At 37.2% G+C, this 27,752-nt stretch overlaps 1 protein-coding gene and 1 long non-coding RNA gene across 2 annotated transcripts in view; one reads left to right on the plus strand and one right to left on the minus strand.

The window, feature by feature from the left end:
- CA10 (carbonic anhydrase 10) overlaps positions 1-27,752 on the minus strand; it is a 511,272-nt gene that overhangs the window by 279,266 nt on the left and 204,254 nt on the right. The gene's annotated exons all lie outside the window — the stretch shown is intronic.
- On the plus strand, positions 22,961-26,584 carry LOC116656857. The gene is made up of 3 exons (XR_004311864.1): positions 22,961-23,199; positions 23,241-23,243; positions 26,574-26,584. It is a non-coding gene; the product is annotated as an uncharacterized LOC116656857 (long non-coding RNA).

A 27,752-nucleotide genomic window follows, 5' to 3' on the forward strand; every position in this document is an offset into this window, starting at 1 on the left:
CTTTCTACTTGTATTTTTACACAGGTTAGTTATATGCCTTGACCTTTGAGAGGTAGCACTCTATGGGAAATGTCTTATGTGTCCCAGCAGTACACACCTCTCTTGTCACCCAAGGGCTAGAGTCCAGCCAGTCCTAATGTAGAGTCTGTCCTATGTTTGTGGATTCCATCCACAGACTTTGAGATTGTTGTTTTCTTATTTCTGGTATCTGCCTCTGGTGGATAAAGCTGGACTAGAGCCTTATGCAGGTTTCCTGGCAGGAGGAGTTGGTGCCTGCCCACTGCTGGGTGAAGCTTGGTCCTGGACATCTGGTGGGTAGGGCCCTTTCAAGAGGCCTTTGTGGTTTAGGAAGTCTGCTGATGGGTGGGGCTGTGTTCCCATCCTGTATGTTGTTTGACCTGAGGCTTCCCCACAGGCTGTTGGTTGGACTAGGTCTTGGTGCTAATGATCCAATCAAGATCTGCTTCCAGGAAATCTCATGTAGATGAACACTCCTGGAATGTCTGCCATCAGCTTTTATATCCCCTAGGTGAGCTGCAGCTGTCCCCCACATCTGCAGAAGACCCTCCAAAATCAACAGGCAGGCCTGGCCCAGGTTCCTAAGAAATTACTGCCTCTGCCTTTGGACCTGGTGCACTTGAGACTCTGCATACACTTTCCAAGAGAATGAAATCTCTGTTTCCCCTAGACCCATGGAGCTCCTGGCGCCTGGCACCATGGGCCTTAAAAACAATAGGTCCTTGGGTCTCCTCGCCCCAATGCCAGAACCCTGGGCTGGGGAGCCTGATGTGGGCTCCACACATCATCTCACTCCTGTGGGAGAACCTCTGTGATTAATTATTCTTCAGCTTGTGGGTCACCCACCTAGTGGGTATTGGGCCCAATTATATTGTGAGCACACTCCTCCTACTATCCTGCTGTGGCCCCCTCTTTATGTTTCTAGTTGAAGATGATTCTCTTTTCCAGGTTCAAGTCTTTTTTTCAATGGTTGTCTAGCAGTTAGTTGTGGTTTTGTTGTAGTCACAAGGAGATGCAAGCTCATAGTCCTACCATATTGTCATCTTGACCAGAAAAGAGGGTTCTGTTTTCTTCATACCCTCTCTAGCATTTATAATTTGTGGACTTTTAAATCATGGCCATTCTAACTGGTGTGAGGTGATACATCATTGTAGTTTTGATTTACATTTCTCTGATAATTATTGATATGGAACATTTTTTCATGTGCTTATTGGTCACTTGTATGTCTTCACTGGAAAACTGTTTTAGGTCTTCTGCCCATTTTTAGGTTGGGTTGTTTGTTTTTTTTCTTATTCAGTTGTATGAGCTGTTTATATATTCTAGACATTAAGCCCTCTCCATCTCATTTTTTTGCAAATATATTCTCCCATTCCTTATGTTGTCTTTTGTCTTTTTGTTTTGCTTGTGGTTTCCTTTGCTATGCAAAATCTTATAAGTTTAACAGGTCCCATTTATTTATTTTTTATTTTATTTCTACTGCTTGGGTAGATTGCCCTAGGAGAATAATGCTGAGATTTATGTTGAATAATGTTTTGCCTATGTTTTCTTTTAAGAGATTTATAGTGTCTTCTCTTACGTTTATGTCTTTAAGCCATTTTGAGTTTATTTTTGTGTATGGTTTGAGGGAGTATTCTAACTTCCTTGATTTACATACAGCTGTCCAGTTATCCCAACACCATTTGCTGAAGAGACTGTTTTTACTCCATTGTATGTTTTTGCCTCCTTTTTCAAAGATTAATTGGCCAAAAGTCTGTGGGTTTATTTGTGGGCTCTCTATTCTGTTCCATTGATCCATATGTCTGTTTTTGTACCTATACCATGCTGTTTTGATTACAGTAGCTCTGTAGTATTATCTGAAGTCTGGGAGGGTTATTCCTCCAGCTCCATTCTTTTTCTTCAAAATTGCATAGCAATTCTGTTTTTGTGTGTGTGTGTGTGTGTGTGTGTGTGTGTGTGTGTGTGTGTGTGTGTGTGATTCCATATAAATTTTAGGAATATTTGTTCTAGTTCTGTGAAAAATGTCCTGGGCAATTTGATAGGGATCACATTAAATCTGTAGATTGCTTTGGGTAGTATGACCATTTTAACAATATTAATTCTTCCAATCTAAGAACATGGGATTTCTTTCCCTTTCTTTAAGTCATCTTTAATTTCCTTAGTCAATGCTTTGTAGTTCTCCACATAAAATTCTTTCACTTCTTTGGTCAGATCTATTTCTAAGTATTTTATCGTTTTAGATACAATTTTAAGAGGAATTTTTTCTTTACTTTCCTTTCTGATATTTCATTGTTAGTGTAAAGAAATGCCACTGATTTCTATATTGTTAATCTTGTATCCTACTACCTTGCTGAATTCTTTTATTAGCTGTAGTAGTTTTTGTGTGGAGCCTTTAGGGTTTTCTATATATAGTATATCATCCACATATAATGACAGTTTTACCTCTTCTCTTCCAATTTAGATCCCTTTTAATTTATTTTCTCATATAATTGCTATGGCTAGGACTTCCAATACTATATTGAATAGAAGTGGTGAGAGTGGGCATCCTTGTCTTGTTCCAGATTTTAGTGGGAAAGCTTTCAACTTTTCACTGTTGAGTATTATGCTGGCTGTAGGATTGTCATAAATAGCATTTATTATGTTGAGATATGTTCCCTTTATACCCACTTTGGTTAGAGTTTTTATCATAAATGGGTGTTGAATTTTATCAAATGCTTTTTCTGTATCTATTGAGATGATCATGTGGTTTTTGTCCTTCCACTTGTTGATGTGGTGTGTCATGTTGATTGATTTGTGTATGTTGAACCATCCTTCTCTTCCTGGGATGAACCCAACTTAATCATGGTGCCTGATCTTTCTTATGTGTTACTGGTTTCTGTTTGGTAATGTTTTGTTGAGGATTTTTGCATCTATGTTCATCAAAGATATTGGCCAATAGTTTTCTTTTTTGGCAGTGTCTTTGTTTTGTTTTGATATCAGGGTAATAGCTGCTTCACAGAATGAGTTTGGGAGTATTCTCTCCTCTTCAATCTTTTGGAAGAGTTGAAGAAGGATTGGTATGATCTCTTCTTTGTATGTTTGATAGAATTGAAGCCATCTGGTCCTGGACTTTTGTTTGCAGGGAGGTTTTTTTGTTTTGTTTTGTTTTGTTTTTTATTGCTGATTCTGTTTCACTTCTAGTGATTGGTCTGTTCTATTTCTTCTTGATTCAGTTTTGGTGGAATGTATGTTTCTAGAAACTTGTCCATTTCCTCTAAGTTATCTTATTTATTGTCATATAGTTGTTCATAGCATTTTCTTATGACATTTTTTTTTTTTTGTATTTTGGTGGTATTGGTTGTAATCTCTCCATTTTAATTTCTTATTTTGTTTATTTGTGTCTTCTCTCTTTTCTTCTTGGTGAGCCTGGCCAGAGGTTTGTCAATTTTGTTTACCCTTTCAAAAAACAAGCTCTTGGTTTGACTTCTTTTTTCTTTTGTTTTTTAAAATCTCTTATTTATTTCCTCCCTGATCTTCATTATTTCTTTCCTTCTGCTGACTTTTGGTTTTATTTGTTCTTCTTTTTCTAATTCTTTTAGGTGATAAGTTAGGTTGTTTATTTGAGATTGTTCTTTTTTGAGGAAGGCCTGTATCTCTATGAAGTTCCCTCTTAAGACTGCTTTTGCTGCATCCAATAGATTTCATGTGGTTGTGTTTTCATTGTCATTTGTCTCAAAGTATTTTTTAAATTTTTTCTTTGATTTCATCCTTGACCCATTGGTTTTTTAGTAACATGTTGTTTAGTCTCCATGCTGGTTTTTTTTTTTTTTTTTTCTTATTTGTTTTTCTGTGATTGATTTCTAGTTTCACAGCATTGTGGTCAGAGAAGATGCTTGGAATAATTTCTATCCTCTTAAATTTGTTGAGGCTTCTTTTGTGCCTAAGTATGTGGTCTATCCTCTAGAATGTTCCATGAGCACTTGAAAATAATGTATATTTTTGGAGGGGATGTAATGTCCTAAAAATATCAACCAAGTCCAACTCTTCTATTATGTCATTTAGTAACTCCATTGCCTTATTGATTTTCTGTCTGAAAGACCTGTCCAATGATGTTAGTGGAGTGCTAAAATCTCCTACTATTATTGTATTCCCATCAATTTCTCCCTTTACGTCTGTTAATATTTGTTTTATATATTTAGGGTCTCCTAAATTGGGTGCATGTATGTTAACAAGTGTAATATCTTCATCTTGTATCACTACTTTGATCATTACATAGTGTCCTTCTTTACCTTTCTTTATGGCCTTTGTTTTAAAGTCTATTTCATCTGATATGAATATTGCTAATCCTGCTTTCTTGTCATTTCCATTTGCATGAAATATCTTTTTTCACCCTCTCACTTTCAATTTATGTGTCCTTCACTCTAAAGTGGGTCTCCTGTAGGCAGCATATTGTAGGCTTTTCTTTTATTATCCAATCTGCCACTCTTTTGACTGGAGCATTTAGTTCATTGGTATTTTTAGTAATTATTAATAGATGTATATTTATTGCCATGTTGAATTTTGTTTTCTAGTTTATTTGGTATTTATTCTTTGTTCCTTTCCTTTCCTTTTTGTTTTTCTTTTCTGGTTTGATAATTTCCTTTTGTGTTATCTTGGTTTCTTTTTGGTTTTTGTGATTCTATTGTATGCTTTTGATTTGTGGTTACCCTGTTTTTCAGGTATGCTAACCCCTTACTATATCCGCTTGCTTTAGACTGGTAGTCATGTAGGCTCAAACACATCCTAGAAAGGATGAAGGAAAATAAAGGAGAATAAAAATCTAAATTTTCTTGCTCCCCTCTCCCACTTTTTATGATTTGACATTCTTCATTTTCTTTATTTTTGTTTTATATCTTCATGTTGATTCTCTTGTAACTCATTGTAGTTATCACATTTTCAATTATGATTTTCTCATTTCTATAGTTTCCTGCTTCTTTTCTATTTAGAGTAGACCTTTCAATATTTCTTTTAGTATAGGTTTAGTGTTACTGAATTCTTTTAGTTTTTCCTTGTCTTTGAAATGCTTTCTCTTCTTCTACTATAAAGGATAATCTTGTCAGATAGAGTATCTTAGGTTACAGCTTTTTCTCACTCAGGATTTTGAATATATCTTACCACTCCCTTCTGGCCAATAGTGTTTGTGTAGAGAAATCAGCTGAAAGCCTTATAGGAGTTCCCTTGTAACTAACTCTTTGTTTTTCTCTTGCTACCTTTAGAGTTATTTCTTTATCTTTAACTTTGACCATCTTAATTATAATATGTCCTGGTATACATCTGTTTGGATTCTTCTTGTTTGGCACCCTCTGTGCTTCCTGTACTTGGGTATCTGTTTCCTTCTTTAAGTTTGGAAAGGTTTCAGTCATGATTTCGTCAAATATCTTTTCAATCCCCTTTGCTCTTTCTTCTCCTTCTTGTAACCCTATTATGTGTAGGTTGGCATGCTTTATGTTATCCTATATGTACCTTATATAGTTTCATTGGTTTTTATTTGCTTTCCTGTCTGCTGTTCTTATTGGGTGTCTTCTGTTATCCTGTCTTCTGAGTCACTTATTCATTCCTCTGCTTTATCTAATCTGCATTTGATTGCCTTTAGCTTGGCTCTTATCTCAGCAATTGAACTTTCTTTTTTAATTGGCTCTTCTTTATAGTTTCAATTTCCTTTTCATAGTATTCTCTGTCTCTATTTGTAGCCTCTCTTATTTCCTTCAGTGCTTTTATTATTCCCTTTTTAAAGTCATGATCTAGCAGACTGTTGAGGTCTATCTCATATTTCATTCTTTCAGGAGACTTCTCATGTTCTTTTAATTGGAAATGGTTCCTCTGCTTCTTCATTTTGCTTATATTTCTCTAGCTCTATGAATTTAGGAGTATCTGTTATCTACTATGTTCTTGAAGGGCCATTTTATTTTTTCCTTGTTTTTATTTAAAGTGGGAGCATTCCTGTATAGACTGTGTGCATTTAATAGTTTTATTGCAATCACTATTCTTACAGTTGGTTTGTACCGTGAGTATTGAATGTTATCCCTTTGATTGGGAGTCTGATTGGTGTTGTGGTGTTCAGAGCTTGTCCTGACTGTTGTTGTTAAGCCAAGCCTCATTTTTTGTTCTGTAGTTGTCATAGCCTTGACAGGGGCCTGGTCTACTCTCTTATTGCTTCTAGACTCATTTCTGAGCTCTGGTGAGTTGTCGGCATGGTTGGATCGCTTCAGCTAGGTAGAAGAGTAGGCAGGATATGTTCACTGGGAAATGCCCTCTCTAGTATCATCTGTCATTTGTTATGCAGGCTGACAAAGTACTCTTTGTTGACACTGCCTTTGTCTTCATCTTAGCTGCAGGAATGTTGGCCACTCACTCTGGTGCTGAACCCCAAGAACCACCTATCTGCCCATCTGCCAATGTCAGGCTCTAGGACTTGATGTAACAAGAGTGCAGTCACACACCTGAATCTATGGTGCACAACAGGATCAGCACAAATCCCAGCCCTGCATCTGAATATGGTATGGTATGCCAGCCTGTTGTAAATGCCTGTACTTGCTCCCATCATGCATCAGAACTCCACTCACTGGCTATTCATCCCAGAGATGCGGGTCCACAGAGTGTTCAGAGAGAGCAAATCCGTCCTCTCTGCCTGGGGCTGTAAACAAATCTCGGTCCCACCTGTGAAATTGCAGGGCTGCTGGGTATGGATTCAGCTTGCAGCTCCGCTTCCATGCAGCAGTGATGGCTATGACTAAGCCCCACCTATCTTCTCATGAAAACACAACAATAATGGAGCCAAGCAGAGAAAGTGCTATGTCGTGGCTGCATTGCACCCTATACCCCATCAACAGTGGTACTTTTTTATGGGGGTCCCTGGCTGTTTTGTTCTGCACACATCCCCCAGCCAGAGCTCAGACTGCCCTCTGGTCCCTTGAGGCTGCCTCTGTGAAATGGGTCCCAGCCCTTTGCCTAGGCTCCTCATTCGTCTCCAGTAGCTAGTTCCAGCTTGTTCCTTCTGTGTTGTGTACAGAGCTGGGGATGACAGGGACCCTCTGTGTCAGTTTATCTTAGTTCTGTCTGCCAAGTGGTTGCTTCTTTCTCCTCTGGGCCTTGGAAGCTCCACTTCTGTCCCTGCTGACCTCCTGACTGGAGAGGAGGTGTCCTAGTGTGATAGTGCTTTTCTCCTATGCTACTCCCTCCTTGCAGGACCAGTCCTATACTGATTTTTTCTTTTCTCTTTTTTTCTTACTGTATATTATGAGAGTCTCCCTGTATTTTGAAGCAAGTGACACTTTGTCAGAGTTCAGTAGGTGTTCCATGCAATTCAGTGGGTTTGTAGATTAATTCTTGGTATTTGTGGGAGAGGGTGAGCTGTGAGCCTCTCTACTCCCCTGTCTTGTCTCAACCCCTCTATGCCCCATAGATTTTGGGAAGTTGTGTTTTTATTTTCATTGGTCTCACAGTATTTTCTGATTTCCTCTTTGAATTCTTCATTGACTCATTGGTTCATAGTAACATGTTGTTTAGTCTCCAGGTGTTTGCGTTTCTTCTACTTTGCTTCCTGTAATTGATTTTTAGTTTCATACCATTGTGGTAGAAAAAATGCTAGGTGCAATTTCTATCATCTTAAATTTGTTGAGACTCATTTTGTGACTGAGCATGTGATCTATTCTGGAGAAAGTTCTATGTGCATTTGAAAAGAGTGTGTATTCTGTTATTTTTAGATGGAAGGTCCTGTACATATCTATTAAATCCAAATCATCTAATGTGTCATTTAAGGCTACTGTTTCTTTATTGATTTTCTGTCTGGAGCATCTGTCCATTGATGTAAGTGTGGTGTTAAAGCCCCCTACAATTATTGTATTATTTTTTAGTTGCTCTTATATTAAGTGCATATGTGTTTAAGAACATTATGTTCACTAATTTTATTTGATCCCTTTATCATTATATAGTGCCCTTCTTTGTCTTTTATTATAAGCTTTGTTGTAAAGTCTACTTTGTCTGATATAAGTATTGCTAACCCAGATATCTTTTTGTTTCCCTTTCTCTAAAAAATAGATTATCTTTTCTGAGCCTTATTTTCAGTCTTTGTGTCTTTAGTCCTGAAGTGTGTCTCTTGTAGGCAGCATATAGTTGGGTCTTGGGTATTTTTTAATCCAATCAATCACCCTGTGTCTTTTGATTGTGGCATGTAGTCCACTGGCACTTAATGTGATTATTGATAGGTATTTAGTTATTGTCATTTTGTTATTTGTCTTCTGGTTGTTTTGTAGTTCTTCTCTGTTCTTTTCTTCTTCTTTTAGTCTCTTCCCTTGTGGTTTGATAATTTCATTTAGTGTTATGCTTGTGTTCCTTTGCCTCTAGTTTTGATACATTTATTGTAGGTCTTTGATTTGTGGTAACTATGAAGTTCATATATATTGACCTAAAATTACATCTACTTATTTTAAACTGATAGTAATTTAAGTTTAAACACATTCTAAAAGCTCTACTTGTTTACTCCTCCTCCATGTTTTGAGGCTTTAATATCTTATTTTACATCTTCTTATCATCCCTTAACTGTTTATTGTAATTACAGTTTTTAAAATAATTTTTGTCTTTTAATCTTTGGGCTAGCTTATTTAAATGGTTGACCAAATTGCCCTTACTATGTATTTGCCTTTGCTAGTAGGATTTTTCCCTTTCTATAATTTCTTAATTCTTATTGTAGCCTTTTCCTTTAAACTTAAACATTTAATTTAACCTTTAACATTTCTTGTACTGTGGGTTAAGTATTGATGAACTCTCTTCGGTTTTGCTTTTCTGGGAAGCTCTTTATCTTTCCTTCAATTCTAAATGGTAATCTTGCTGGGTAGAGCATCCTACATTTTAGGGCTTTCCCTTTGAGCATTTTATATACATCATGCCACTCCCTACTGGCCTGCAAAATTTCTTCTGAAATGTTAGCGCATTGTCTATTGGGGTTCCCTTATACATAACTCTTCTCTTGCTGTTTTTAGAATTCTCTCTTTGTTTTTAACTTTTGCCATTTTAACTATGATATGTCTTGGTTTGGGTCTCTTTTTGAGATAGGAGTCTCAGTTCCTTACAGCCTTCTGGTGAGCACCACTGGTTTTCAAACCAGCTAAAGGGGCTCATATTCCTGGTGTCAGATCCTAGGGCTGGGGTGCCTGGTATGCAGCTTAAACTTCTTGCTCCCTAGACAGGATCCCTGAGTCTGTGATATTCCCCTCCTCTTCTGTGTCACCTGGTAGGGATGTGGGTCCTGACTGGATTGCTTTTCCACCCCTCTTACCAGACTCCAAGTTGATCTTTCTTTACAGCCTTGACTGAAGAAGATTTGTTCTGATAGTTCCCAGGTCAGCTTCAGTGAGGGTCATAGTTGTAGTTTCAATGTGTTCCTGAGGGAAGTGAGTCTAGCATCTTTCCACTCCACCACCTTGATCTTGAACCCTCACCATAATTCTTTAATGTTAACTTCACTTTATAGATTAGGAAACAGGTTCAAGGAGATAAAGTAACTTGCTTAAGGACTGTCAGAGTCCAATACATTTCTTTTTTCTTTGCCTCCTGCTACCTTCATAGTTTATTTACTGTGCTCCATATGGTATAGTCACTAAAAAGCAAATGATAGTTGGGGGGGGTGGGGCTTGCCTGCCATTTCTTTTCTTCATAGCTAGTGAAAGAGTTTACTAACATCAATGTCAGTGATCATAAAGCAAAAACGTCCTAAGCCTTAAATTTGCTTTTCAAATACCAGTATTTCAGAGGCAGATTACATGACTTCAATAATATGCCTCAAAACCTGCACTGTGCATGCAATGAGAGGAAATATTTTCATCCATTATAAGAGACTGTCAGAGGAAAACATCTTTCTGATATCATACCCAAGAGAAAAGCACGTGAAGCAACATTATCATATTTTACTGAGTTTTCATATATTCCATGCAGTATAATGTATATTTTATCTTTTGAAAAGCCTTGGTAACAAAAGGATAAAATATCCTTCTAAAACTCAAAGTACATTCTAATAATGCTGCATTCACATTAATAACGTTTAAAAAATTCACTAGCTCACCAGTCTGTTCTAGGGATGAATAGAGATGTCCTCTATTACAAGAGGAGCAATTATAGGAGGAAAAGCTCAACTCTGTGACTTTGTATAGCCTTTATAGAAAGGGACAGGTAGAAGCTTAGGGGCAGAGTGGAAGGCATCCACTTATAAAGAAAGGCTTCCCCTCAATTGGCAAGATGGTGGGGGAGGAATTTCTTGTGCACAGGGAGTTAAGCACAGTTGTCCCTTGGTTCCAGGAGTCCCCATGGATAACAAAATGTGCGGATGCTCAATTTCCTTAATATAAAATGGCATAGTTCAATGAATACAACCATCCACCCAGGAATATCAAGGACCAACTGTACAAACTAATTTAATTTGCATATCCCTCTAGAATCCCGAGGGTATTGATTCTAGCCTCTAAGAGCCCATTTACATAAAGTTTCAGGGCATTCTCAGGAAATCAGCAAAGGGAACTTTAGAACTGAGAGTGAGAATCTCAAGAAAAGCAGGGAAAGAAAATGTACCAATTTTTGGTAATTGAGGGATTAGAGGCTGGGTGAATCACTCTAAGGAAGAAACTCTAAAAACAAATGTCTTGGGTGAGGTGTTCTTTTGTTGGTGACTGAGAGAAGTGATTCTGATTCCCACGAGGAACGGTCACTCAAATGGCTCCCAGGCAAGTCCTCAGGATCTTGTTTTAAACTTTTTGTTAGAGGCTCCTATGATATTGGAAAAGCCATGCTATTTTCTGAGATGCTCAAAAAAAATGGTGAAGTCCTTTCAAGGTCAGACCATTCAAGCTTGGGAAAAAGACCTTTACTTGCTTTGGAGAAATACCACTGCAAGGATGAGAGTAATGGAACCATGTTTCAGCAATGTATATAAAATAAATGTAGAGTAATGGTGGGTCAGAGAAGCACAAGTGACCTCACCTTCACACTTCACGGTCCCAGGAAGCATGTGTCACCCCAGGACATGCAGAAAGGAGGGGTCCAGGCGGCTGGGGTCAGCTCCCAGCAATGCTTGTGAGTGGGGAGGCTGGGCTACCATGGGAGTTGCAAGCCTTTGATTTGACTGGACTTTTCCTGGTGTGATTTGACAACTTGAGGTCGCCTTTGAATTCCTTTCAGTCTTAACGCTGGATGTGGAGAAGAACAAACCTAAAATTTCTATCCATTATCATCATCATTATCCACAGAAAACTTAAAGCAGTCTGAGGAATGAATGGCAGGGATATGTCAGCTTCCTTGTTAAATTATGCACATTATATGAAGTGACTTAAAGGATGACTATCTAGGAGAAACAGGGACAGTGTTTAACGCTGGCCAGTCCTTTGAGGCTCATGACTTTGAAAGTTTTTCTTGATCTACGCTGAGCTCTGCAGAACTTGGAAATATGCATACCAGGATTTCCACAGTACAATTCATGTCTTCAGGGGAATAGTCCAGATGTAGAAACACCAAAGTGTGTCCTCACCACAGAGTAAAAGACAGCAGAAGAGAGAGAAGACAGAGGAAACATAGAAAACACTGCCACTCTATACAGAGAGAAAGCACCCATATTTGTATCCTAGAAATAAAATCTGTAGGTCTTTCCTCTATCTCTATAGCTGCCAGACCTGATGCAGTGATGACAATAAGTATCTTGGGCATTTTAGGTAGCAAAGTGCCCATTTTATATGGAAAATTACCTATTCAGAAACAGCATTTAATATGTGCTTTGCCACCTTGCCAGGGAAGAGTGGCAGCCAGATAACAAGGCAGGCCTATAGCACCACTTCCAAGGATAAAATGTGTATGATGCTAGAGCCAAAACAAGCAGGCTGCAGAGACAAATTAACAGCCTGACCATGGTGAGAACATGGTATAAGGCACCACTTTCCCTCGCCCTTTCAAATTATGTAAAAGAGAAGGAAACTGGCTGAAGGTCAAGACTCTTCTGATCTCATGCTCTCTTCTTCCTAAACCCTTGATACAAATTAAAAACATCTCCCCTTCTGTTTTTACTCCACCACAATATTCTAGAAAAGAGCACTGTTGTAGTCAGACAACCTAAGGTTGAAACTCAGCTTTTTTTCTTGTTGTCCCTGTGACTCTAGGTAAATTATTTAACAACTGTACATTTCAGTTTCCTGGTCTGTAAAACTGACCATCTTGGGTTGTTTGGGGAATTAAAACCATAAAATATGCATGTATAAATGGATGTGGTAGGTACTTGCTATATTTATAACTTTCTCTATTCTCATCTATCTGTAATTCCAGGATCTGGGGCATTTTTTAACTCATCTATTTATCAATTCACTTAGTAAACGTTTATCAAGTGCTTTCTTTGTGCCATGTACTTTGCTGCACTCCAGAAGCTGTCACCATAGCCATAAAAATTAGTGGGCCAAAGAAACCCAGACTGAAGGTTGAAAGGGGTCACTGTTATTCAAGAGCCTATGCCTCATATCTATTGATGCTTTAAGCACAAAATCTATGGGGGAAATGCCAGACCACTGGTAATTGGCAAGGACAGTAAGATCATCCAGGTTTTGTTGCTCCCACTTGAATCTGGATCAAGGGGCTTGACTGTTGTTAATTCACCTCTTAAAAGTGGTCAACACACACACTTTTCCTTTCAGCCATATGTGTCTCAGTCTATGAAAGGACAGATTAAAGGCCTTACCAAAAGTGTAATTATCGGTGTTTGTGTAACACTTGACCTTCTTTCGTCTTCACAATCTTTTTAATTTTATATTTCTAATCACGCACGGTAGCAATATGGAACACACAGAGTAGTTTGACTATATCAGAGAAGTCACCTATTCATATATTATCTGTGATCACTTTTCACCCATTACAGTCATCTAAGTGGGTAACTTACAGTTATTAACTTTCAGGGAGCCCCTATAGATCATAGCATCATACCATTAAGCCTTTTGGAAATTCATCACAAATCAGTATACAGATGACACTGATGTCTTATTGCTATTCATTCCTCCTGGGCCGTTTTGAGCAGTTCATTTTTTATACCCCTGCAGTGCTGAAATATGGCTCACTCCAGTATTTATCCTTTTTGTAATCAGAAAAGGAAAGCCTGGCAGTTGTCGCATATTACACTCTTGAGAAAAATGCTAGTAATACGTTGAATTGATTGAATAGCATGGACTCAAAACTGCCTGGCACAGGGCTATTTTCTCACTCCTATTCAGTTTTTTTTTTTTTTAATTTTACCTTTTGGATTCATAAACTGTGAAATAATCATTAAAAGGCAATGCATTGAATTTCAAGAATCATCTGGAAAAGTCTACAAGCTCCTCCTTATTTCTTCTCATTGGACTTTCCAGTATGCTTCCCAGCATGGGTTTAAAGTGTTGCATGCAGTGACTACAATGCTGCTGGAAACATGGTGTCACTGACGAGAAGCTGCAGTGAGGCTAGGGTTGTGAAATAGCCTTAGACATCCCTGGTTCTGGAGTAGTGATGGCTAAAACTGGAAAATAATTTGAGAACACTGCTTTATGATCGCCAAGGCATAGGCTATGTCCATATGCCAACCTTACCTCTGCAAAGATGTGATTAGGAGAAATGTAGCCTTGTAGGAGGCAAGCAAGTAAAAAAGGTGTATTAAGAGAGGAATTTGGGTGAAGCTTAAGGAAGTCAGAGTCCCACATAATCACTTCTGTGCTTCCCCCCACCTCCCCAGTTAGTGGCAGCTGCGTACAGGGCACAGGCCACTCAGTTTGAATGATGCTTCAGGAGGCCAAAATATGGTCACTAGAGTCATTTCCAATGTAAGTATTTGTAACAAATCTAAAACTTTCTTTTCTACACTAGCCATAACAGATGCTGTTGTCAACCCATCCCAGCCCCCTTTTTTGGGTCAGTGGATGGTCTTTTAGCTTCCTTGAGCATTGGTTGCAATCAATTCACCTTCCTCCTGGGAATTGCCCCTGGCCTGTAAGAACAGTGATGTACTATTAAGTGTTTATCAACCAGCTCTCCTGGTGTGTAGCATTTCTAGATTTCTGTGGTGTAAACATTCCTACCATAGTGAATTTCAAGTTATCAGCTTGGTGTCACTGAATGCAAAGATGGGAAGAGATGAGCAAGATGGGCCCTTGAAAGCCAGTGTGAGCCAGGTCCTCTCGTCCACCTCAGTGAAGAGCTGCCTTGCCTGGGGATGCCAGGAGGTTAGACTCAGTTCAGGCTGCTTCCCTATCCCCAGGGATAGCTGGGGGACTGACAGCACTCGAGTTCCCTGAGGGATCAGGCTCCAGTTGGACTCCAGTTGGACCCATTCCTTTACTGAACATTTCCCCTTACCCTGCTTCCCCCATTCTTTTGCAGCTTTCACTTGAGAACACTTCCTCAGCAAATTATTTGCATAGGAATCTCTACTTCAGGCTCTAAGCCTAGGATTGGAGAGCATCAGACTCTGAAAAGGTGATGCAACACTTATTCTGAACTGATTATTTTGCCAAAATCTTTTTCTATCAGAGTTCCTCAAGCTCAAAATAAATAACTGAGGAGTCATCAAACACTGAGTTGATTTCTATGTTCAAGACTACCTAACAAACGAGCACTAAGCAGCAACATGCTGTACGTAATGTGTATCCCTTCTCTTCACAGCACAAGGAATGCCTTTTGCTCATATTGAGAAATTAATAAAAATAGCGACTTGTCTAAAAAGTGAAAGAGTAGCTTTCTCTCAATTAAAAGTAAATATTTTCTATATATTTTAGAGGAAAACACAAATTAATAAAAATCTCTGTTCTTTGTGATGTGAAGTATATTTGTGCTACAAAGATGGGAAAAGACATTTTCAGGCAGGTGAGATGCTGTTAATTTAATAGAACTGTACTGAATACTACACACCATGCTGTGTAGGTGTGTATGCGTTCACTTATTGGTAAAAATGATATCATATGTAAATATGGTTTGTGTATGGTCAGAGCACGTGTGTTTCAGGGCTAAGGGCTGGAACTGACTAAATATATTAAATATCACATCTGAAGAAAATCTGAGTTAAAAACAGGAAAATAATCTGCTCATCACATTAAGGGGGCAATGTTAACATTAACAAACTGAAACACATTACTAAATAGACAAATTACTAAATAGATGTTAGGCTGAACTAGCTAATCTTTTTAAAAGTTTCATATTTATCTTTTTAATAAAAATTATGTGTATTTAATGTGTACACCATGATGATTTGATGTGCATATACATGGTGTAATTATCATTATAGTCAAGCTAATTAACATATCCATCTTCTCCTATAGTTACCTTTTTTTTTTTTTTAGTGGTGACAGCACCTGAAATTCTTTCTTAGCAAATTTCCAGTACTCAGCATAGTATTATTAACATTAATCATCACGCTTTACTTTAGATCTCTAGACTTTTAGGCCTAATAACTGCAATTTTAGGGCAGGAAAGTGGGAGAAGTGGGAAGATGAAATGGCTAATCTTAACATTACAGACTGCTTGGATCTTGGCTGTAGTATACATCGAACAAGGAATCAGAACACCTGCATTCTAAAATGATAAAAATATGAGATACTGGAAAGAAATGGACTGGTTGTTTTAGTTATTCTTTGTCCTTCATGCAACATTAATAAAGTTGTCACTATATGACATTAAATTTTCAAAAGGAAAAATTAAGTCTGATAATTGCTCAAATGTTCAAATTGTTTATGATGTATAGACTCCCCAAATCATATTTTTGATTCTAGTTTTAATCTAGTTCTTTTGTTTCAGAAGACAGAGCTTAAAGAAAATTAGCATTTTCTTAAGTTCTTCAGACAGAATCTATTCATTTTTTTTCCTGAAGTGATACGGCAATTTATTTTTATTTTTATTTTCAGACCAAAAATACTTGGTTCTAGGCAATGACAGACCTTTAAAAGGACTCAAGGCCTCTAAAAGTTCATACAGGGAGAGCTTTGCTGGTTTATCCAGCCACATGATCAGGTTTACACAGAGTAGGCTGCCCAATTTTAGATCCTTCTTGGAGAAAATGCACAATTGATACCAGATTTTTAATATCAAAATTTCAGAACTTCTCTTGGGTATGTGGCTGTTTCTGTGTCATCCAGGTGCCCTGTCAGTTTTATCTTCTTGATTTATTCTGGAATGCTTGAGAGATGAGGCTAGCTGGGAAGGAGTCTGTAAAAATTAGGTCACTATTTTCCTTTTGTCCTTCTCTTCTCCCCCATGTTTAGTTGGGTAGCAAGAAACCTGAGTTGTAAGCAGTGTATGTGAATAAGTTGTTTTATTGTCTATTTTTGAAAGAATGGTTAATTTGTAAAATGCCTGTTAGTTTTATCTGTGGAGTTAAGTAACCAGAAAACCAGGTGGGACCAGCTGACAGATACTTAATTCATGAGATTACTGGAGAAAAATCTTCCTTCTAGAAATGCATCTGCCTATAAATTCAGTAAACACCTCCAGTTAAGTCTCTGTATTCTTGTATAAAAAATTGTTTGGTTCTCAGATAACTTGAATTTTCTCTCATTTAAGTATTGTCACCAAAATTATACAATTTTCAATTCCTCTAAAATGTATGAAAGGGGAAAGCCCATACCATTGTGATGCAGAAGAGAGAGGACACAAGTTCCTCAGTCATATGTACTTAGGACCAGGAGAAAGGAGGGAAGAAAGGCACGGGAGAACAGAGGTATAGGGAAAGGTGAAGAGGGGAGAGGAAATCCAAGAGATGGAGAAGAGGAGGGAGAAGGAGAGAGAGAGCAAAAGAACAAGAAACAGGGAAGGAAAGCAATTTTTTAAAAATATTCACCAGAATATGATCTAGATACAGTTATAAAAAACTAAATTCAGCATCCAGGTGTTTCTTTGGGAGACTTGTCTGCACTGATTTTCTGGGTGTTGTCAAGCGGTACCCATTACAAAGAACTGCTGAGACAGTGAATAATAATTCTCAGCCCAGATCTTAGCCAGGCAACCATGCCTGAGAACCTGATGAGAATGTGATACTGACAACAGAACACCTTTACTCTGAATCTATTTCCAAGTTTAGAACACAGCATTTTAGTCTTTCTCATTTTGCTTAACTTTCATCACTTTTCAGTGCTATACACTGAAACGCTCCACTACCTGCGAGCAGCTCTGCTCTGAGCATAAACGCAATTATCTAGGTCTCATTTCAAAAATTTTTAATCAAAGTCCTTTCTTGTAACATTTATTTTACCCTGAATCCTCCATTCTAGCTACTCAGAGAAAAATATCCTGAAGGAGAAAGAGTCCTGTATCCAAAACTTTGAGGAATAATTTTGATAGAGGAGAAGAGGAGAATGCGTTTCTTCCAGACCAAAGTTTGAAAGCAGTTTTCGTTTAGAGGGGTTTATATCCTAGTTAAATCCTCAAACAAATATATTCCACGTGTCCTGTCTAACCACTATTCTTATAAAAGAATTTCTAGTTTGGAAGGGGATTTCCAGGTCAAGTCAAGGATCTTGTTTGATGCTTGAGCTTGTTCTACAATCTCGAGTGGCTTCAGTGCCTGTCAGAGTGCTTTTTGTGATGGGATTCTCAACGAAACACATGGAGGTCACTCATGTTTCACACAGCTTGAATTCTTATTTTGAACTGAAGTCTAGTCTAAGCCACTTCCAAACACCAGGCATAGTTCTCCACGTCTGAGGCTGCACAGGACAGGTATAATAAGAAGGCCCTGTATTACACCTTAAAATATTTTTCTTTCAGACAGATAGATAAAACTCAACAAAGAACATCTAGTTCTTCTCAACGCCACTTTAGTTCTCTCCTTCTTTGCTTCACTTTGCTGATGTCTTTTCCATTAATGAATCTAACTGTCAGTACTGAGGGATCTGACTGACCCCAGATACTGTCTTCCTAATGATGGTTACTTCAGGACAACGGCCTCACTTATCAAGGGCATGGTATCTTACGTCCTGTATAATTAGGTTGGTATCTTCCCTGTGCTGTTTACTCACAGTGAGCACATTATCCATTAACTTCTGCTACATTTTTACATGAAGTGATTTTACAACAAATAATTAGCCCAGCCTGAATCTGTGTAGCATTTTATAAACATATACCTGGAAGGAAAATTTTACCTTTATATGCCTACTGAATTTCAGCCCTTTGCATTGGGGAGACTGGCAAGGTGATTCTGAATTCTAATTCTGTCACCCAAAGAAATGCAATCACTTCACCTCTCAGCATATGTTATTGATTCAAATGTGAGTATTAATCACTTTGTCAGAGAAACTCAAGTAGGAGTTAAGTGTTTTCTCACTAACAGCAACATCTCTGATGGTAGCTACTATGGGGTGAATGTTTGTGTCTCGCCAAATTCATATATTGAAATCCTAATCCCTGAGGTGGTATTATTAGAAGATGGGGCTTTGGGGAGATGATTCGGTCATAAAGGTTAGAAAACCTCTTGACTGGGATTAGTGTCCTTGTAAAAGAAGCCCCACAGAGCTCCTTAGCCCCTTTCACCATATGAGTGCACAACAAGAAGGCACTAGCTGTGAGCCAGGAAGAGGGCCTTCATCAGAATGCAACTGTGCCAGTAACTTGAGTTTGGACTTCCACCCTCCAAAACTGTGAGAAATAATTTTCCATTCATTATAAGTTACCCAGTCTGTGGTAGTTTGTCATAGTAGCCCGGGTGGACTACAACAGTAGCTAACAATTGTAGAGCATTTTCTTTTTTGCCAGTCACTAGCTTAATGGCATTATAACCTGACTAATAGGTGCATTATTTCATGTAATTACTCTACCACAACCTTGCAAGATGAATACTATTATGATCACCCTTTGAAAAGTGAAGAAACTGAAGTTTAGAAAGGTTAGAACTTTTGAATCTAGGTGATCAGTGGCACCTAAAAATTCAAACCCAAAGCAGAACATCTATGGACATCTTTCCTCCCCCAAATGAAGGTCTTCACTGTCTTAAACCTCCTACTTCTTCTAACCAGAACTTTAAAAGACCTTCTCCTTCTGTAAGTATCAATTTATTCTGGACCTTATTCTCTCTGAAACTATTTTTACAGATTATTTATCTTTGGTCCTTCTCCTTGGGTATAAACTCTTTCTCTCATATCTCTTATATGTGACTTTAAAATATTTCTAGCCAAAACTCCCTGTGCAACCACATCCATATCTTTAGCTCCTGCTAGTTCCTTTCCTAGTATGATCATTTGTAATTGCATTACCATAACTTAACTTTTAAGAGTTTCTCGTCGATCTTCCAGAGTTATCTTCCATGAGGCAATGAGATCACAACTATTTCAGCTATGACATTTCAAAGCTCTGCCTGTCTTGTGAAGGCTTAGGATCCATGTTTGACAACATTTAGCTTTTTTTTTTTTTTTTTTTTTTGGCCTTGGCTGCCATATTTTCTAGGATTGTTGCAGAAAAATGTGTTATAGCTCGGTGTTGTAGCTTAGTTGTGACAACAACCTGGATCCAGGCGAGAGACCAAGCAGCACTCACAGAGTTGGAGAACTCAGGTTTATTATGCCAGCAAGCCCACAGGAGTTAACACTCTAAGCTCTGTACCCTGTCTGTCGGTTTACACAGGCCTTTATAGGCTGCCAGTTTTACACTTTGCAACATCATATGCAAATAAAGTATAACAGAAGTTGACCAACCAGGAACAAGCTTTGTAGAAATAGACCAATCAGGAGTGAGAGAAATAACCAATCAGGAGTGAGCTCCATGCAAATGAAGTACTACAAATGGATCAATCAGAAGTGAGAGTAATAACCAACCAGGAGTGAAAGAAACAACCAATCAGAAGTGAGCTCAGGGAACCAATAGAATTTTAGGGGTAAGTAAGCCGTTTCAGAGGGAAAAGTGAGATAAAGCCTCTGGGCCAGGGAACGGGATGGTGCCCGCACAAGAGTAGTGGCCCTGCTTGGGGGTCCTGCTGGTCTTTTTATGGGGCTTCCCACCTCAGGATAACATATCCACTTTCCCCCTGAGTTTTACCTTATTAGTAGAATTAGATCCAAATAGAGAGGCCCTTTATCACTTCCTTCTGAGAAAGGGTATTATCAATATGGAAAGTCGAGAAATTTATCAAACTACAAAATAGAGATGCGTAAGAACTGCATTCACTTCTTCACTGGCTTTTAAAGAGCTACTCTATCCCACAAATACACAAAAAAACTATACATACAATTTCCATACCAGAACTTCAGTGTGAAAAGACCAATGGTATGTAAAGACCATTAATGAGCAAGTACACTTACCTGTGAAAATTTAGTATCAGTTATCCAATAAAAATAATCACAACATATTTAGATAACAAATTGGATCTATGTTTACATTTTCTTCCATCTTCCACATGTGGAGCCAGACTATCTAATATTTTAAAAACCCTCCTGCAAACAATTATTTCATTCCACTTACTTTTCCAATGCAAGCTAGTATTTTAGCACTCCCTTAAAGCCTGGTTTGAAAAAATCAACTTCTTTACCCTATTAAAAATTAATGTCAATATGACTGATTTAATAATTAATAATTTCACTGTTTCCTTATTTCATAATTATCCCAAAATAGTTATTTAAATCAGTAACTACCATTTAACTTCTTTTCATTTTAGCTTTAAATTTTGTTAGTGACATTTATTGTTTTATTTCTAATTTTACAAGAAATGCATCTTCAATGCAGACAACAAGAAATACATAAAAGCATAAAGCAAAAATAAACTATCACCTATAATCATCACCCCCCAGAGACAAACATCATTAGGATTTTGATGCATTTCCTCCTGGTGTCACACACTTTTTTTCAATTGAGATATAATAAACCTACATTGTATTAGTTCCAGGAGTACAACATATTGATTTGATATTTCAATACATTAAAAATAATCACCATGATATGTCTAGTTATCATTGGTCACCATACAAAGATATTAAAATATCATTGACTATATTTTTCATGCTATACATTTCATCTCATGACTCATTTATTTTGTAAATGGAATTTTGTACCTTGAATCTCCCTCTCATCCCCCAACCTGTTTGTTCTCTGGTAACCACCAGTTTGTTCTCTGTATCCATGTGTCTTGGTTTGGTCATTTGTTTTGTTTTTTAGATGCCACAGATAAGTGAAATCATATGGCATTTGTCTTCCTCTGACTTATTTCACTTTGCTTAATAACCTCTAGGTCCATCAGTGTTGCAAATGGCAAGACTTTATGCTTTTTATGGCTTTCCATTGTAGATATATATCACATATTCTTTATCCATTCATCAATAAACAGATTGCTTCAATATCTTGGTTATTGTAAATAATGCTGCAATGAACATAGAGGTGCATATATCTTTTCAGATTAGTGTTTTGGTTTTCTTTAGAAAAATACCCAGAAGTGGAATTGTGGTTTTTGATTTGCACTTGCCTGATGATTAGTGATGTCGACCATCCTTTTATGTGTCTCTTGGCCATTTGTATGTCTTCTTGGGAAGAATGTCTATTCAGGTCCTTTGCCCATTTTGTAAAAATTGGATTGTCAGATTTTTTGATGGTGAATTCTGTAAGTTCTTTGTATGTTGTGGATATTAACCCTTATCAGATATAGCATATGCAACTATCTTCTCCTATTCAGTGCACAGACTTTTTGTTTTGTTAATGTTTTTCTTCACTATGCAAAAGCTTTTTAATTTGCTGTAGTCCCACTTGTTTATTTTTGTGTTTGTTTCCCTTCCCTGAGGAGACATACCCAAAAAGATACATTGATGAGGCCAGTGTCAAAGAGTATACTGCTTATGTTTTCTTCTAGGTGTTTTATAGTTTCTGTTATTACATTTAAGTATTTGATCCAATTTGAGTTTATTTTTGTATTTGGTGTGAGAAAGCAGTCTACCTGGATTCTTTTGTATGGAGCTATCCAAATTTCCTAACATCATTTATTGAAGAAGATATTTTTACTCCATTGTATATTCTTGCCTACTTTTGTCATAGATTACTTGACTATAGGTGCATGGATTTATTTTTGGGCTCTCTATTCTATTCCATTGATTTATGTGTCTGTTTTTGTGCCAGAAATACACTGCTTTGATTACTGTAACTTTGTATGATAGGTAGAAATTAAGGAGTGTGATACCTCCTGCTTTGTTCTTCTTTCTCAAGATTGTTTTGGCTATTTGAGGTCTTCTGTGTTTCCATACAAATTTTAGAATTATTTGTTCTGGTTCTGTGAAAAAAATGACATTGGTATTTTGGTAGGGATTGCACTGAATCTGTAGATTGCTTAGGTAGTATGGTCATTATAACAATATTAATTCTTCTCCCACTCCATAAACATGGTATATCTTTCCATTTGTTTGTGTCATCTTCAGTGGATTAAGTCAATGTCTTACAGTATTCCATGTACAGGTCATACACTCTCTTGGTTAATTTATTCTTAGGTATTTTATTTTTTGAGGCAATTTTAAATGAGATTTAAAAAAATTTCTCTTTATGGTAGTTTCTTGTTAGTGTAGACAAATGCAACAGATTTCTGTACATTGATGGTGTATCCTGGAACTCTACTAAATTCACTTATTAGTTCTCATATTTTTTGTTGGTGTCTTTAGGATTGTCTCTATATAGTATCACTTCGTCAGCAAATAGTGACAGTTTTACTTCTTCCCTTCCAATTTGTATGCTTTTTATTTCTTTTTCTTGTTTAATTGCTGTGGCTAGAATTTCCAATATTGTATTGAATAAAAGTGGTGAGAAAAGGCATTCTTGTCTTGTTCCTGACCTTAAAGGAAATGCTTTCAGCTTTTCACCACTGAGTGTGATGTTAACTGTGGGCTTGTCATATATGGCCCTTATTATGTTGAGGTATATTCCCTCTACACTTTGCTGAGAGGGTTTTTTTTTAATCGTAGATGGATGTTGAATTTTGTCAAAAGCTTTTCCTGCACCCATTGAGTTAGTCATTTGATTTTTTATTCTTCACTTTGTTAATGTGGTGTATCACATTAATCAATTTGCAGATATTGGACCATCCTTGCATCCTTGCATCCTTGGGGCAGAACTCACTTGATCATGTTGTGTGACCTTTTTTAATAATTGTTGAATTTGATTTGCTAATATTTTGTTGAGGATTTTTGCATCTTATCTCATCAGTGACATTGGATTGTAATAATCTATTTTGTGGTTTCTGGTTTTGGTATCAGGGTGATGGTGTCCTCATAGAGTGAGTTCAAAAGACTTCCTGTCTCTTCAATTTTTGAAATAGTTGGAGAAGATAATTGTTAACTATTCTTTAAATGTTTGGTAGAATTGTTAACTGTTCTTTAAATGTTTGGTAGAATGGCTTGTGAAGCCATCTAGTTCTGGACTTCTGCTTGTTAGGAGTTTTTCATTACTGATTCAATTTCATTACTGATAATTGGTCTGTTCATATGTTCTGTTTCTTCCTAATTCCATCTTGGGAGACTGCAAGTTTCTAGGAATTTATCCACGACTTCTACATTGTCGATTTTTTTGTCATATAATTGTCCACAATGCTCTCTCATGAGTCTTTGTATTTCTGTGGTATTAGTTATAACTTCTTCTCTTACATTTCTGATTTTATTGGTTTGGCTCCTCTATTTTCTTGGAGTCTTGCTAAAGTTTATCAGTTTTGTTTATCTTTTCTAAGAACTAGTTCTCAATTTTGTTGACCTTTTCTATTATTTTTTAACGTGTCCTTTTTGTTTATTTCTGCTCTGGTCTTTATTATTTCTTTCCAAGTAACCTTGGATTTTGTTTGTTCTTTTTGTAATTCCTTTAAGTGTAAGGATAGATTGTGTATTTGAGATTTTTCTTGTTTCCTGAGGGAGGCCTGTATCACTATAAATTTCCCTCTTAGAACTGCTTTTGTTGTGTCTCATAGATTTTAGACCACGTGTTTCCATTTTCATGTGTCTTTAGGTACTTTTTAAATTTATTCTTTGATTTCTCATTGGTTGTTTAGTACTGTATTGTTTAGACTCCTCATGTTTGTGTTTTTTGCAGTTTTTCCTTGTAGTTGATTTGTAGTCTCAAACCCTTGTGATCAGAAATGATACTTGATATAATTTAAAACTTCTTAAATTTATTGAGATTTGTTTTGTGGCCTTGTATGTGATCTATCATGGATAATGTTCCATATACATCTGAAGAGAATGTGTATTATGCTGCTTTTAGATGAAATGTTTTGTATATATCTGTTTGTACTGTCTTATGTAATGTGTTGTTTAAGGCTAGTGTTTCCTTACTGATTTCCTATCTGGATGATCTATCATGATGTCAGTGGGGTTGTTAAAGTTCCTTATTGTTGAGTTACTGTCAGTTTTTCTATTTATCTTTGTTTCATCTTCATTGATTTTTCCCTTGATCATCACATAATATCTTTCTTTGCCTCTTGTTACAGTCTTTGTTTTAAACTCTACTTTGTCTGTTGCCATTCCTGTTTTCTTTTCATTTCCTTTTGCATGGAATAACTTTCCCATCCCTCATTTTCAGTCAGTGTATGTTTTTAAATCTGAAGTAGGTCTCTTGTAGGCACCATATATATGGGTCTTGTTTTTTATTTGTTTACTCACTCTGTCTTTGGATTGGGACATTTAGTCCATTTACATTTAAAGTAATTATTGATAAGTGTGTGCTTATCACCATTAGTTGTTTTGGCATTGTCTTGTGTAGTCCTTTTTTTGTTCCTTTCTTCTTTTGCTCTCTTTCCTTGTGATTTGATGACTATCTTTAGTGCTACTTTTGGATTCCTTTCTCTTTTGTGTGTGTCTGTTATTGATTTTTGGTTTGTGATTACCATAAGGTTTATATATAGCAATATATGATTATTTAAAATTGATAGTCTCCTAAGCTCAAACGTATTGTAACAATTCTGTATTTTTCACCTCCCCCACAATGTTTAATATTTTACATCTTTCTCTTTTGTGTATTCCTTAACTATTTATTGTGGGTATAATTTTACTACATTTGTTTTTTAACCTTTCTACTAGCTTTATAAGTGGTTGATTTATTACTTTTACTGCATATTTGCCTTTTCCAATGAGATTTTTCCTTGTACATTTTTCATATTTCTAGTTGTGACCTTTTCTTTTTGCTTAGATAAGTCCCTTTAAAATTTCGTATAAAGCCATTTAGTGGTGCTGAACTCTCTTAGTTTTTCTTGTCTCTAAAACTCATTATCTCCTTCAAATTTGAATTATAGCTTTGTTAGGTAGAGTATTCTTGGTTGTAGATTTTCTCCTTTAATCACTTTGAATATATTGTGCCATTCCCTTCTAGCCTGTAAGGTTTCTGCTGAAAAACCACTGATACACTTATGGGGTGCTCCTTGTACATAACTAGTTGCTTTTCTCTTACTGCTTTTAATATTCTGTATTTATCTTTAATTTTTGCTATTTTAATTGCAATGTCTTGGTGTGGCCCTTTTTGTCTTCATTTTCTTTGAGACTCTCTGTGCTTCTTGACCTGGATATCTGTGTCCTTTTGCAGGTTATGGAAGTTTTCAGCTACTATGTTTTCAAATAAGTTCTCTGTCCCTTTCTTCCTCTTTTCTCCTCTAAGACCTCTGTAATATGAATATTATTGTGCTTGATGTTGTCTCAGAGATCTATTAAACTATTTTCATTTTATAAAATTCTTTATTTTCCCTCTTTTCTTTTCAGCTAGAGTGATTCCCACTGCTCTCTTCCAGTTTGCTGATCTGTTCCTCTGTATCATTTAATCTATTGTGATTCCTTCCACTGTGATTTTTATCTTTTTTATTGAAGTATAGTATATTTTAAAATTTCAATTATTGTATTCTTCAGCTTGGTTTGGTTCGTTTTTATATCTCCTAACTCTGTTACACTTTTCAGTAGTGTGTTCCTCCATTCTTCTCCTGAATTCATTAAGCATCTTGATTATTACCTTGAAAACTTTATTGGGTAGATTGCTTATCTCCATTTTGTTTAATTTTTTTCCTACAGTTTTGTCTTATTCCTTTCTTGTACATATTTCTCTGTCTCCCCATTTTGACTACTCTCTGTGTTTATTTCTCTTTATATAGAAAATTTCATAATATTCCCTGATTTTGGAGAAGTGGCCTTATGTAGGAAATGTCCTACGGGGACCAGCAGCACTTTCTCCATTGGTAACTAGAGCTATATGCCACATCTGTGGGCTGCGTGGGCCCTTCTCTTGTGGCAGGGTCAACTACTGTGGGTATGCTGGTAGGTGGGGCTGGGTTCTGCCCGCTAGGCCACCAGGCCCTGCTTCATATGATGACTGCTGGCTCACTGGTGGGTTGGCCTGGGTCCCAGCACAGCTGGCTTCGTCGGCCTGGGAGGGTCATTGGGATGATGCTGTCCTGCTGGTGGTCTAGACCTGCTCCTGGGGCAGCTGATTTTGGAGTCTGGGGTGCTCTTAGAGTGGTGCTAGCCCACTGGTTGATGTCTAAGACCCTGGAACTGATACAATAGAATGAAAACTCTAAAATGGTGCTTGCAAGTGCCAGTGTCCTTATGGTAGAGTAAGATCCCCCAAACAGCTGCCGCCAGTATCTATGTCTCCAAGGTGAGCCCCAGTTCCCTTCTGCCTCTCTGGGAAGCTCTTCAAAATCAGCAAGTGATTCAGGCTCTTTTCAAATTACCACTTCTTCCCTGGATCTTTAGTGTGTGAGATTTGGTATGCATCCATTAAGAGCAGAGTCTCTATTTCCTACAGCACTCCAACTCTCCCATAGGCAAGCCCTGCTGACCTTCAAAGCCAGGCATCCTGAGGGCTAATCTTCCTGGTGCAGGACCCTTTAGCTGGGCAGGACCAATAATATGGGGCTTTTCCCCTTTGCTTCCTGGGGAAAACTTCTGCATTTGTGATTGCCTACACAGGGGTGTCTTTCTTAACTATATATCATGTCTCCACCCTTCCTACCCAACACATTGTAGTTCCTTCTTTAGTTGTGGACAGTCTTTCAACTATTCTTGAGGTTATTTTTGTAGACAGTTGCTCTGTAAATAATTGTAATTTTGGTGTGCCCATGGCAAGATGTAAACTCAGGGTTTTCCTACTCCATCTTGGCCACACTTCTCCCAAAGTAGGATTCTTATATTCCTACACAACCCAACCATAAGTGAGCACTGCTTGAAAGTACAATTATTTTGGATTTTGTCCATGAGAATCCTATGTGTCAGATATGGACAACTGGGTAAAAAGTACTCTTCTTCAAGAAAAAACAAACACCGTTTAAAATTTACCATTGCAAATAAGCAACATAAAAGGTAAAAGAAACCATATTGTTCAAGTAAAATAAATATTTTTTATATCCAAAACACGATGTGTTTTTATTTTCATCTATTACTATTCTTTGTATTCTTGTGTTCACATTGAATTTCAGTCCTGGTTCATGCTTTAAAAAGCCTCTAATTCATCATCCAAGCCCTATGCCAGGTCAAATATGTTCAAACAACACAGTAACACATTCAGGGACTGCAGTAGAGCTGCTTCAAGGGTTTGTAAATAAGGTACATTAAACATGAGCAAGAATAATGCTCATGGATAAAAATATGACATAAAATACATAATGACTGGGACGCATTTAAGATGTTGATACCCAGTTGATGTCAGATTTCAAAATATGGCAGCTTGCCCAAATTCTACAAAACCTCCCAGTCTTTCAGGGAGGTTTTTAAACCTTTTGAGTTGGAGACGCATTTCTTCAAGGAAAAACTAAATTCAGA

Source organism: Camelus ferus, chromosome 16, assembly GCF_009834535.1.
Source record: "Camelus ferus isolate YT-003-E chromosome 16, BCGSAC_Cfer_1.0, whole genome shotgun sequence".
Lineage (NCBI taxonomy): Eukaryota > Metazoa > Chordata > Mammalia > Artiodactyla > Camelidae > Camelus > Camelus ferus.